The sequence below is a fragment of the Pinus tabuliformis genome, chromosome 6 (genome assembly GCF_031772625.1).
Source record: "Pinus tabuliformis cultivar Carrire ecotype Pingquan chromosome 6, CPIR1, whole genome shotgun sequence".
Lineage (NCBI taxonomy): Eukaryota > Viridiplantae > Streptophyta > Pinopsida > Pinales > Pinaceae > Pinus > Pinus tabuliformis.
This window is the reverse complement of record NC_142292.1, coordinates 1647601077-1647613197: the sequence shown is the minus strand read 5'-3', so window position 1 is coordinate 1647613197 and position 12121 is coordinate 1647601077.

The following is a 12121-nucleotide window of genomic DNA, read 5'->3' as shown; positions in this document are numbered from 1 at the left end:
GCCTAATCTAGATTCTGATGAGGATCAGACTATGCAACATTTCTTTCTATGATGTTTTTTATGCAACGAAGTTGCCTAATGATGATAGCCTAATGATTGTGACAATATTACAATTGACAAACTGAGCATTATTTACGAGAGGTATATTCTCTTGATATTGCACTTTATGATAGGACCAAGAAACGAGTATTGGAAGTCAAAGATTTCATTGTTTGTGACCATCATTTATGTGAATAGGCCATGGGTTCCTTGATTTGAAGGGCTAGGAGAAGCTCATTTTAAGTTCCTCATGTGGATCTAGCTATAAACTGAAGTAAAATGTTCCCATCTTCTTTTTATTTTCCTTTTTAATTATTCTAATAATATCTTCCAGTTGAATATTGTCTTTCTTTTTCTAGTCCAATTATCTTCAATTCTCTAATATTGAACTTGTTTTATGCCATGAACAAATAATTTTTGTTGATTTTAAAATGCCTCCTTGACTTATTTTTGTCAACCAACTAAAGTTAAGTGTATTAACACCATTTTCTAAACTCAAAAGGTTTCTAAATTCATCATTTAAGGTGATATGATTTTCTTCGTCCTTGATGAGAAGTATCAAGACGTTTTCTTCCACATTTTTATCCTTCCAAGGGTTGCTAAATTGTAAGTACGTTTTGATTTCTTGTTTTTTTCCATCAAGGTAGAGTGGGCTTTTGGTCTTTATGCTCACTTTGGGTCCATGTTTTGCAGTGATGCACTAGAATTATGCATGGTTGTTAGTTGGATCCAATGGTTATCAAGAAACAATGTGAGCTTCAAACATGTTGCTCCATGAATGGGAACATCTCTTGTCACAGTTCATTATATTGGTGCTACTATGATTTTGGTCTTTATGCTCACCTTTGTGTCCATGTTTTGTAGTGGCTAGAACGATGCATGGTTGTTAGTTAGAGACAATGGTTATCAAGAAATAATGAGCTTTAAACATGCTTCTCCATTAATGGAAACATCTCTTGTCACAATTCATTAGATTGGTGGCACTACGGATAGTTGACAATTGACGAATCCCAACATTGACCAATGTCACTTTAATGTATTTATATGGATTCCATATCTATTTAATGTACTTTAAACATGTTCAAATTAGTAGATTTTGTTGCTTGTTATTATTTTTCTTATCATCTTTATTTTTACCACTCTGATCCTATTCTCTATGGATATTTTTGTTATTCCCCTATATCTATTCTTGCAAGTCTAATTCTTTAAAGGTTGTTAGCTTAATGGAAGATCATATTCTTTACAAGTAGGATGTTCGTGGTTCGATTCCATTGTGTCCTATTATTCATATGGAATTACGATGATTAGTTTTTGGTGACAAAGGTTATTTTGAGTATCACCAATGAGCTTATGGTCACATTTTCAACCCTCACCAAAATATGAAATGGTGATGGTCAATGAACACCACTATATATATGTGCATCAATACTGATGGCCATGAAAGGTCCATCACCGTAAATCACTGTTGTTCATATGAAATGGTGATGGTCAATGAACATCACCACATATATATATGCATTAATAGTGATGGTCATGAAAGTTCCATCAGAATAAATCATTGTTGTTCTTATGGAATGGTGATGGTCACTATCCGTCATTATAATCATTATTGGTGATGGAACTTGAATTTCACAACAAAACTTATACTTTTGGCGATGCCAATATTAGTAATGTTCAATTTTTTGGTGACGGAGGTTAAGGTTTGTCACCGTTACTCATATGAAATGGTGATGGTCACTGTCCTTCATTATACAATCTTTATTGGTGACAGACCTTGAATGTCACCACAACACCTATACTTTTGGTGACACCAACTTTGGTGACGTTTAATTTTTGGTGATGAAGGCTCTTTTGACTGTCACCAATGAGCTTATGATGACATTTTTCAACCCTCACCAATGACCTTTTTTGTTGTAGTGTAACCAATAATACGTGGCATTCTTCCTTTGCAAGAATCGAACATTTATCGGAGTTGAAGGTGATTTTGTTCCAGCCACCTATAGGTCTCAGGCAAGTATTTTCTTGTGTTTTCATTCTTCAGTCCCTCAGGTCCACCTTATTTAGAATCATTTCAAATTCAAATATTTAGGACCTACACTACTACTAGCTAGATGAATGAGAATAACTCAAATTTTTATATTAGGAAGTTTATTTATGTGGATGCCAATAATTAGATCCATGTATAGTAAATTACATTTGAGTAATATATTCTTAGTAACCAAACTAATAGAAATCAAGTGCCAGTCCAAGTGATATCATTGTTATGCATATCAATATTCAAAAAAGGAAATACATGCTCAAACATTGCTATCCAAACTTATGTATACCCCAAGTCACCATATAAGTGAGAACCTTGGGTGGGTTTTACTTTGGAAAATTGACTTATTTTATTGAAATTTTATTTTATGGATTTTATCCATGGGGTTAGTGATGTCAACTAGTAGAGGGTTTACCATAGAGAGAGACCCTAGCTACCTAAAATTTTAATTATGGAAAATCATTTTTAGATATGGAGATGTTTTACTTCTTGAGGTGGGGATATAGGAATTGTGCTCACAACTAATAATTATCTTGCATTATTTATGTAAGAGTTTTGGATGCATTAACGTTTCCCCAATAGTTCAAGACATGCCATGGGATGCCATTTTTGTTATAAAATGGTGAACTAATGGAGGGAGAAAACACAATATCATGTTGGAAGAGTGCAAAGACTTGCTTTAATTAGTGAATTTGAGACCATAATAGCCTTATGGGGAGCGTGTTGAGACTATATTACATTATAGCCTAGTGGGAAGAGTGTTGAGCCAAAATCACATGATATCCCCTTGGGGTGAGTTTTGATAAAATGACTAAGATCCTTTATCTACCCACTAGTTAGTGAAGATGATTACCAATATCAGCAAAGTTAGGTCCATTTAACCATGTAATCATGTTCTGCACAGGCATTGTGGATGACACAAGTTTACCTAAAAGCAAGATTATGCATTAATTTCATTGAGCTAATGCTATTTCCAAGTTTAGAAAAGGTGAAATACAAGTTTCAATGTTGCAAATACTAACCAATAATATGTGGGATGTTGCCTTTGTAAGAGTCAAATATTGTTTGGTGTTTAAGTCAGTTATGTTCTAGCCATCTATAGATCTCAGTTAAGTATTATCTTTTGCTTTTGGTCTCCAATCCCCTGTTATAGATCCATTAGGGCACATCACTCCCAACATTCATATCAGTACTATTAGGGTTCGTCAAACTGTATTCCAGTTGCTACATGCCCTAGACAAGCCATCACTTTGAATGCCTCCTTCCCTGAAAGTTTCTTGGCTTGAAGCCCTCAAGAAATGCGTCCTTCAGGGACCAGCGCAGCCTTGGTCAGTGTTAAATGTGCTTCACTATAGGTAGGCCCATGTCAGGGTGCATTTCAGAGCACTTAGGCCCACTTTGACCTGTGTTAGGAGAGATTGAGCGAAATCCTCATAGGGTTCTAGGAATTGTTGTAGGGAAAAGTATCCGACTCGGATGACCCTATCCCACTCTAAGGGTGACAGTTCCTTAGCAACAACTGTAAAACAAACTACTTAAGGTTTACTTCTTTATGAAAGCAAAAGAGAATGGAGAAAGCACTAACCGTTGCCTTGCGCTTAATGCCGAATCCAAACTCTTCTCTTTGGCCGCTTGCTCCTAGCTCTTTGTTCTTCTGCTCGCCCAGCTACAATGAGATCCTGCAAAATAACAAAGAAGGAAACTACAAGAGGCATGCAATCATAACTAGTTCATGGATTAGTGTAAACCAAACATGCAATCATCACAATATATAATTGAAACAAGAGCACATAGAAGAACCTCAATAGCTTTTATTAATGAAGAAATAAAGGTTCTGAGAGTATTACAACCATTGAAGGCTCCAACCCAACAACACCTCCCAGCAGAAAGAATTGCTCTTCTTCACCTCTCTCAAACAATCACCCAATAACTCAATAATGAAACCAACAGCATATCATTACTTTGCACAAAATTCCAGCCTCCTGAGCTCATAGGAGAGAGCTCAATATATAGATGAATTGAGAAAGGATGAGTCAGCTTGCAACTGATGTGTAGCTGCCTTGTGTCCTCTCTCTCTTCAGTTAATCTTTAGTTGATCTTCAGTTCTTGAGTCCACTTGGAGAACTTTGCTTCCACTTGGAGAAACAGAGCCTTTGACTCATCACAAGGCGAAATACCTGATCCAAGTGTCATTTTTGGAAGATTCCAAAGCAATGACTCACTGTGCCACTTGTCCCTTCTCGCTCAGCGCAGGTGGCCTTTGTCCCACTTGCTTTGCAACGCAGGTACACCATGGAGCAACTGAGTTTCAGCGCAGAAACCTAGTGGAGCACCTGCTTTGATTTCAGGATTGCTTGTTTTTTAGTGTTTTCAGGTGGAGAACTGATCTGAGAGCTGTTGGTTTGCTGACCTTGTTCCTCTAGGGGTAGGAACATCATGTTTAGGGAACTTTGGATCCCTTGGATTATTGACAATTCATGCTTGTTGCTGTAAGGCACAAAATTGTCTATAACAGATGCCCCCTAAAGTATGAGGTCGTTTATCGGGTGAAATGCTTTATTGAGAGGATCCGAAGTTCATTCAATCTGCTGAGAAGTGTCCTGTAATAAGATACAATACAATACATTATTTTTCATACATTTTTCATGATCTAGCTGAGGCGGGCATTCCCATGCTCAGCTTTATAAATACATTTTGGTACATAGAACAGACGATCGTCTGATTGTAGACTGATAATTCTCTGCTGAAATTATCATCCTTTGAGAAGGATGATCATCTGCTGTAATGATGTACATATCAAATGTCTTTATGTCTTGAATATATATCGCAGCCCGGATGGATGAAACTAGATCCGGGGTCTTCAATCTCTTCCGATCTTCACTCGATGTACAAGTCGATCCATGTGAGAATTTCTTGAAGTCGAACATGGAAAGACATCGCTTGATTACCGGTCAATGATGTAAACCGTTAACAAGCGCGAGAGGAGTCACCGATAAGGATGATGACCCTCAAGGTACGGCAGTACAATCCACATGGTGGGAATAAAGGACTTGACGTCGACCACCATGCAAAATCTTCTGGTCGAAGGTCATTGATGTATACCTGTCGCCGGAAGTGAGAAACTTGCCATTGAGGCATGCAAGCTTCAAAGTACTGAGGGGGGTGTTCCTAGATCAACTCCTTGGATAATGAGCTGATGTCGACAAGGAGCGATCTGTCAAAGGAGGGCCTTAATGAATCCCACATCAGTGACACGGAACGGAGCTAGTGATTGTGATGAGGTGAAAACAAACTGTGATGTATGATTCAGGGTGGCGGTCATGAAGTGGATGAAGGATAATGTATGGCAGTGGGTGGAACACGGTTGACTCTTTACAGAACCACATCTCTTGAACATATAACGACACTAATGTGATGGATTGGTAGCATTACCCCAATTGTGGATGGTGTGGCGAGGACCATGGTTATGAGACCGGTGAATGAAACAACCCAACCCGATGTGATACGGAGGACAAAGTGTCATGTTCAAGAGCGACTTGCTACCATTAATGTTGTGAGGTTCTCCCAATTTTTCCCCAGTCATTGCTGACCAATACCTCTTTATTTTTGTCAAGCTTGAGGAGGATAACATATGCTTGTTCTATAACCTGCCCTTCGGGCAAGCCCATCGCTATGTTTTAACGAGCCTAGCGACAGGGAAACTCGTTCTCGTCTAAAGACAAGTTTGTCGCTATTTAATCATTTTAACGAGTCTAACGACAAAGAAAACTCGGTCCTTTTCATTTTTAGAGAGTCTGAAAAGGTACGAAAAGTTAACTCCAAAATTCCTTTTTCGTCTTCTAATCCCTTAAGTCCGAAAAAGTATAAAACGATACAGAAGGGATGAATTTTCGATTTCTTTAACGAGCCGAACAAAACAAGTGCTCGATCTTTTTGTGTAATAATCCCTCAGGTCCAAAAAGATTAAAATCTAGAAGAGGGATAGCTCTTCTTGTCCTTTAACGAGCTGGAAGGCCAAAACTCGGCAAACTTTTCATATTTTATGAGTCAGTGAAAAGAGCTCAAAGAAGACTCGTCTTTTGAGGAACGAGTGATGAACAGGGATAGCAGCAGATTCCAGGTACAGGTTGGAATTCTCCAATCACGGCAGTGTCACAAGGATGGCTAAGTGAAATCACTCTTCGCAGCTGTTCCTCAAAATGGGTAAACAAACATATGGAGGTGAACGATTGGCCAAATGAACGGATGGAGGTGATGGCATATAAACACGACCAAGGGCCTTTTAATATGGATTTCAAAGGTTACATTTCTCGAGGTTGTTTACCGGTTCATTTTTTCTGGATGAGCTTGAACTGTAGGGAAAGATTGCTCACAACTTGTGTTTATTTTTTAACGAGCATGAACTCTGTACAAAACTGCTCGATTCTTGCGTTTATTTTTTAATGAGCATGAACATTGCTAAAACTGCTCGATTTATACCAGTCTTAATACAAGGAACGCTTTAGGTGAGGTAATCTTATTTAAGGAGCGATACCTCACTAATTACTCCAATTTGGTAGGTTTTAACTTTTGCCCTTCATCCTTTCTTTATGCAAGCTGGAAACGGCTAATCCTACGAGTTTAACGGGTTAGACCTACAGGTTTAAAGGGAGGACCTAAAAATTTAAAAAATAAATAGTCGTCCCGTGCTTGCACTCCAAAAGGTTCGCATGCCCCCAGGTATAAAGTATAATTTCAAGGCTCTTCTTCTCCTCTGTCCCACCTCTGTTTTTCTACTTGTCGTCTTGCTATATTTCGGTGTCGACGGTACTTGTCTTCCCATCAGTTCACTTTTTGATTTTCGCAAGATCGCAACAGATAAAACATTGGTGTTGCAGAGGGAGGTCCTCTTACTTATTATCCAAAAAATGGTTTTGTTTGCTGCCGCAAACTAAACTCTCTTTTCGGCGATGTCTATCATTAGGTTGCTAAGGATGGTGACTACTTGTTGCAGCAATTTCCTCTCTTTCTTTGAAGACTGCCCCTACTTCTCTTTTAAAACATATTGTTTTAATGGGTGAGGCTTGACATTCAAAGATGGTGCCTTCTTGCTGCCACAGATAGATCCCCTCCTTAGGAGAGCCCACTTCTTTAGACAAAGGGAGCGATTCTTCCGCTTCAACATAACTTTGACAAAAGAATTTTATCCTAGAACAACCCTCTCTTCCTTTTTCGGACGGGGTACGGACTAGTCCATTCTTCTGCGGAAATTAACTTTATACCTAAGGTTTTCTCTGCCCGAGGCAGGCCAGGGTGCATGCCCCCTGGGTCCCAATTCTTTTCTTCTCGAATTACTCGCATTCATCGGGAAGTAGAACTGGGGGCGGTGGCATTCCTTGAGTGAATAGACCGTTAAGGGATGGTATTTGACTATTTGCAATGCGTGATCCTGGAAATGAAAGTTGGTCTACGAGCTTGACCATTCTTCCTTCGTGCGGAAAACACATGACTCTAAAGAGCGAGGACACTATTGCCTCCATGCAATATATATAGTCTCGTCCAAGGAGTAAGTTATATGCCAAGGGTCCCTGGATGACCATGATGTTCATATGAACTGTCTTCCCTTTCAATGTAACTGGAACATTGGGGAGAATCCCTAACGGGTGACTGGTTCCTTTATCAAAACCTGATAGATTTCTCATCTCAGGTAAAAGCGCCGGGCAACCCAGTGCTTTCCAAGCAACAGAGGAAAGGATACTCACAGATGCCCCTTCATCAATGATAGTTCTAACCATCACCATTCTGTAGATTTGGACTATGATTCTGAATGGGATACTGGCTGGTAACCGAGGTCTGCCTAGTTGATTCCAATCAAAGGATACAACTAGGTTGCTTGGTGGTGGGACCGAATATACAGCCGGATACGACCCTGGCGATGTTCCTTCCTGCGATAAAGGAATGGGCGCATTGCCCTGATGCTCATCAGAGTCTGTGTTGATGAAAAGAATATGGACGGTGTCATCCTTATCCTCTTCAGTGAGGGTGTCATTTGAAGATGGGTCTTCAATGACGGGGTCATTGGAGGATGAAACCTCCGAAGGAAGAACGGGGTCGACTGCCGTTTTGACCTTTAGACTTTCGTCTGTTCTGGATTCAGTAGGTTCATTTTCAATGACCGACACTTCAGCTGACCACTTGAGCGGGTCAGCTGGATTTTCAACTACCGAGGGATTAGGCGCGAGTTTTTGGTATCCAGGAGGAAGTCGTAACGGTGAAACCGGACGATCTTCCAAAACTCTCTTTGCCTCATCTAAGAATGGACATTTGTGGATGGCGTGATCGCCTTCACACAATATACAGGGTGATCTTGGTCTCCCTCTTCGTCCTTCACTCTCGCTAGTTGATGGAATGCAATCAACATGACTACCAGAGGTTGATGCTACCGGATTGTGCAACCTTGGGGACCAGTCCCTTAGTATCCGGGGAATACAGGGACAATCACGATGGAAGTGGGCCCCTTTGCAAATGACACATGGCGATTTAGGCCCGGTCGGTGCAGTGTGTGGGTTTTTGTCAGCTGTCTTTTGCTTGCCCCCAGTCGCCTTCGCCATAGGCCCCTTCTGCTTCTTTTCTCTCTTCTTCTTTTCCTTCTTCTCCATGGGAGGCTGACTTTTGCCGGCTCTACCTTGTGAAGATGAAGGATCAGAGGAAGAATTGTAAGAAGTGGAAGGCTGGTGGGTAGCTCTAGACTGTTCTGACTGTTGATTCGACTGCTCAGGATTAGTGGCGATCTGGACTACATTAGTTGAAAAGAGCCATACAGGTAGGCCAATTGTCAATCCTGGAAGTGACAATGTTGCCATATGAGGCGCACCAACATCTCCCCAAGAGGAGAAGGGATTTGGACTTCCGCCAAGGTTACTTCCTTGGTTGGTGGGCTCCATACTTTTCAACTGAAAGATCAACGTGGGAATAACAGGTGATTATGTTCCGCTTAAAATAAATTTTATTAACGACGCTTTTAGACACAAACTTGCTTTTTCATGTTTTAAGAGTCGAGAAAAAGCTAAAGATGACTCTAGTCGCCTTCGATGTTTTAACGAGCCCGAAGTGACAAATGCTCGGATGGACTTTTTCAGTTATAGAGTTTGAAAAAGGCCAAAAGAAACTTCTCTGGAGATCTAGGCAGAGGGTGTGCCAAACTTTTCGCGAAACCACAGAATACGTTTTACGGTACGGGTGGTCGATCTTCGTGAATGCTGTGTTCACTGCATCGCGATCAGTAGGGTGGCCGACACGACTTCCTATGGATAAAGGATAATTGCCTATAGGGGTCTCCCAATATATACGCGACGGTACGTGGGAGCACAAGTCCGTATTAGTGCCACCGACTCTCAGGAGGAATCACCCACCTTCGTAGAGATCGACAGTCACTATGTTTAACGACGCCGGAACACGTCTCTACCTAGACCTCTATGTGTTTGCGTTATGTTACAAAGCGTTGTTATGTAAATTGGATTTATTTTAATGTTGATCTTGCTTATCAGTTTGCCTTTAAGGATCACCACGAGATGTATATAACAAATTCCTGAATGCAGTCTAAGATGAGAAGCAAACTTTTCAATCTTTCAACTTTGAAAACCTTAACTACTGAGGGAAAAGAAAGGCAAATCTTTTCACACAGATCATAGAGCACACACTAAAATGAAAATTTTCCTAAATCTTCAAGTACACAGTCAAATGCAAAATGCACAATGCATGTATTTTCTTTTCCCTTTCTTAATGTGGATGGATTACAAAAAGAAAGTGGTTATATAACTTTGATTTCGATTTAAAGCGAAAGTAAACAAGTTTGTCCAAAATCAAAAGACACCTTAAGATTCACTTGCTTAATCACTGGAAATACATGAAATCAAACCATACTAACGAAAGTAAAATGACTAATCAGCTATGGACAGCAAACAAGCTAACTCTTTAGACTAGCAAAACGCCTAACACAGGTTCAGATCTAAGAGGCCAAAAGCATGACTAGTTTACTTTTCGTTATGGGAAATTGTAAATGAGTAAGAAATACAAAGAACAAGTACAATTTCGTTATATAACAGACGCAGAATGATGGCAAGTAATATTGGTTTCAAAACAGGCACAAGACTGACACCTAGCAGCAAAACTAAGTGAAAACAGGCAAGAGAAAGGAGGAAACCCCAAATGCACTAGGCAAATTTGGGCCAACGCAGGCTCTGCACAGCCAAACTGGCTCTCAGCGTAGGTAGCCCCTTCGAGACCTGCGTTGCAAAGCAGGTAGCCTATGTACTACCTGCTTTGGAAAACGAGAATTGCGTTTTCACAGTTTCCGGGTCATAATTTTCTAAAAAATGCACGGTTTTTGCTCAAATCAGAAGCAATCAGTCAAGCACACTCAAAGGGATGATTAAGAAGGTGCAAAGCTATCACTAAGAGCTTACAAGGATCCTTGTAGATCAGCTCTTCAAATCATGAATTTGCTCAGAAAATGAGCAAGAGTAGCTGCCCTCTACTTCGCTTTTGATATAGTCAAAAGCTTTTCGATTTGGTACTCTTTTGTTCAGGAAATGAATAGCAAAATACTACAAACACAATCAAACGGATACGATCCCCAGTGGAGTCGCCAGTTTGTTGTAGGGAAAAGTATCCGACTCGGATGACCCTATCCCACTCTAAGGGTGACAGTTCCTTAGCAACAACTGTAAAACAAACTACTTAAGGTTTACTTCTTTATGAAAGCAAAAGAGAATGGAGAAAGCACTAACCGTTGCCTTGCGCTTAATGCCGAATCAAAACTCTTCTCTTTGGCCGCTTGCTCCTAGCTCTTTGTTCTTCTGCTCGCCCAGCTACAATGAGATCCTGCAAAATAACAAAGAAGGAAACTACAAGAGGCATGCAATCATAACTGGTTCATGGATTAGTGTAAACCAAACATGCAATCATCACAATATATAATTGAAACAAGAGCACATAGAAGAACCTCAATAGCTTTTATTAATGAAGAAATAAAGGTTCTGAGAGTATTACAACCATTGAAGGCTCCAACCCAGCAACACCTCCCAGCAGAAAGAATTACTCTTCTTCACCTCTCTCAAACAATCACCCAATAACTCAATAATGAAACCAACAGCATATCATTACTTTGCACAAAATTCCAGCCTCCTGAGCTCATAGGAGAGAGCTCAATATATAGATGAATTGAGAAAGGATGAGTCAACTTGCAACTGATGTGTAGCTGCCTTGTGTCCTCTCTCTCTTCAGTTAATCTTTAGTTGATCTTCAGTTCTTGAGTCCACTTGGAGAACTTTGCTTCCACTTGGAGAAACAGAGCCTCTGACTCATCACAAGGCGAAATACCTGATCCAAGTGTCATTTTTGGAAGATTCCAAAGCAATGACTCACTGTGCCACTTGTCCCTTCTCGCTCAGCGCAGGTGGCCTTTGTCCCACTTGCTTTGCAACGCAGGTACACCATGGAGCAACTGAGTTTCAGCGCAGAAACCTAGTGGAGCACCTGCTTTGATTTCAGGATTGCTTGTTTTTGAGTGTTTTCAGGTGGAGAACTGATCTGAGAGCTGTTGGTTTGCTGACCTTGTTCCTCTAGGGGTAGGAACATCATGTTTAGGGAACTTTGGATCCCTTGGATTATTGACAATTCATGCTTGTTGCTGTAAGGCACAAAATTGTCTATAACAGGAATATTCTTATCTTCTGGAGCCTTCTAGAAGATTCCCACACTTATCCTCTCCTATGAGCTCGAAATTGGATAGGGAATGAGTTAAGTAACCTCTTATCCTCTCATCCCTTCCTCCATGGAAACTAACTCTATGTTTGGAAGGCCATTCAATATCCTCATTTATGACCAAACCACCTCCATTTTCCTATAAATTGAGCACTCATCTAAGTGATCAAGGGCTGGAATTTGAGAATTTGTAAGGAGATACTATTGGTGTGAGGCTTGAGATTGTAAGCAAGTAACTTTATGTTGCCAGAGTGTTGTGCTTTTGATGTGATGTTTGATGGAACTCAAGCTCGAGGAGTG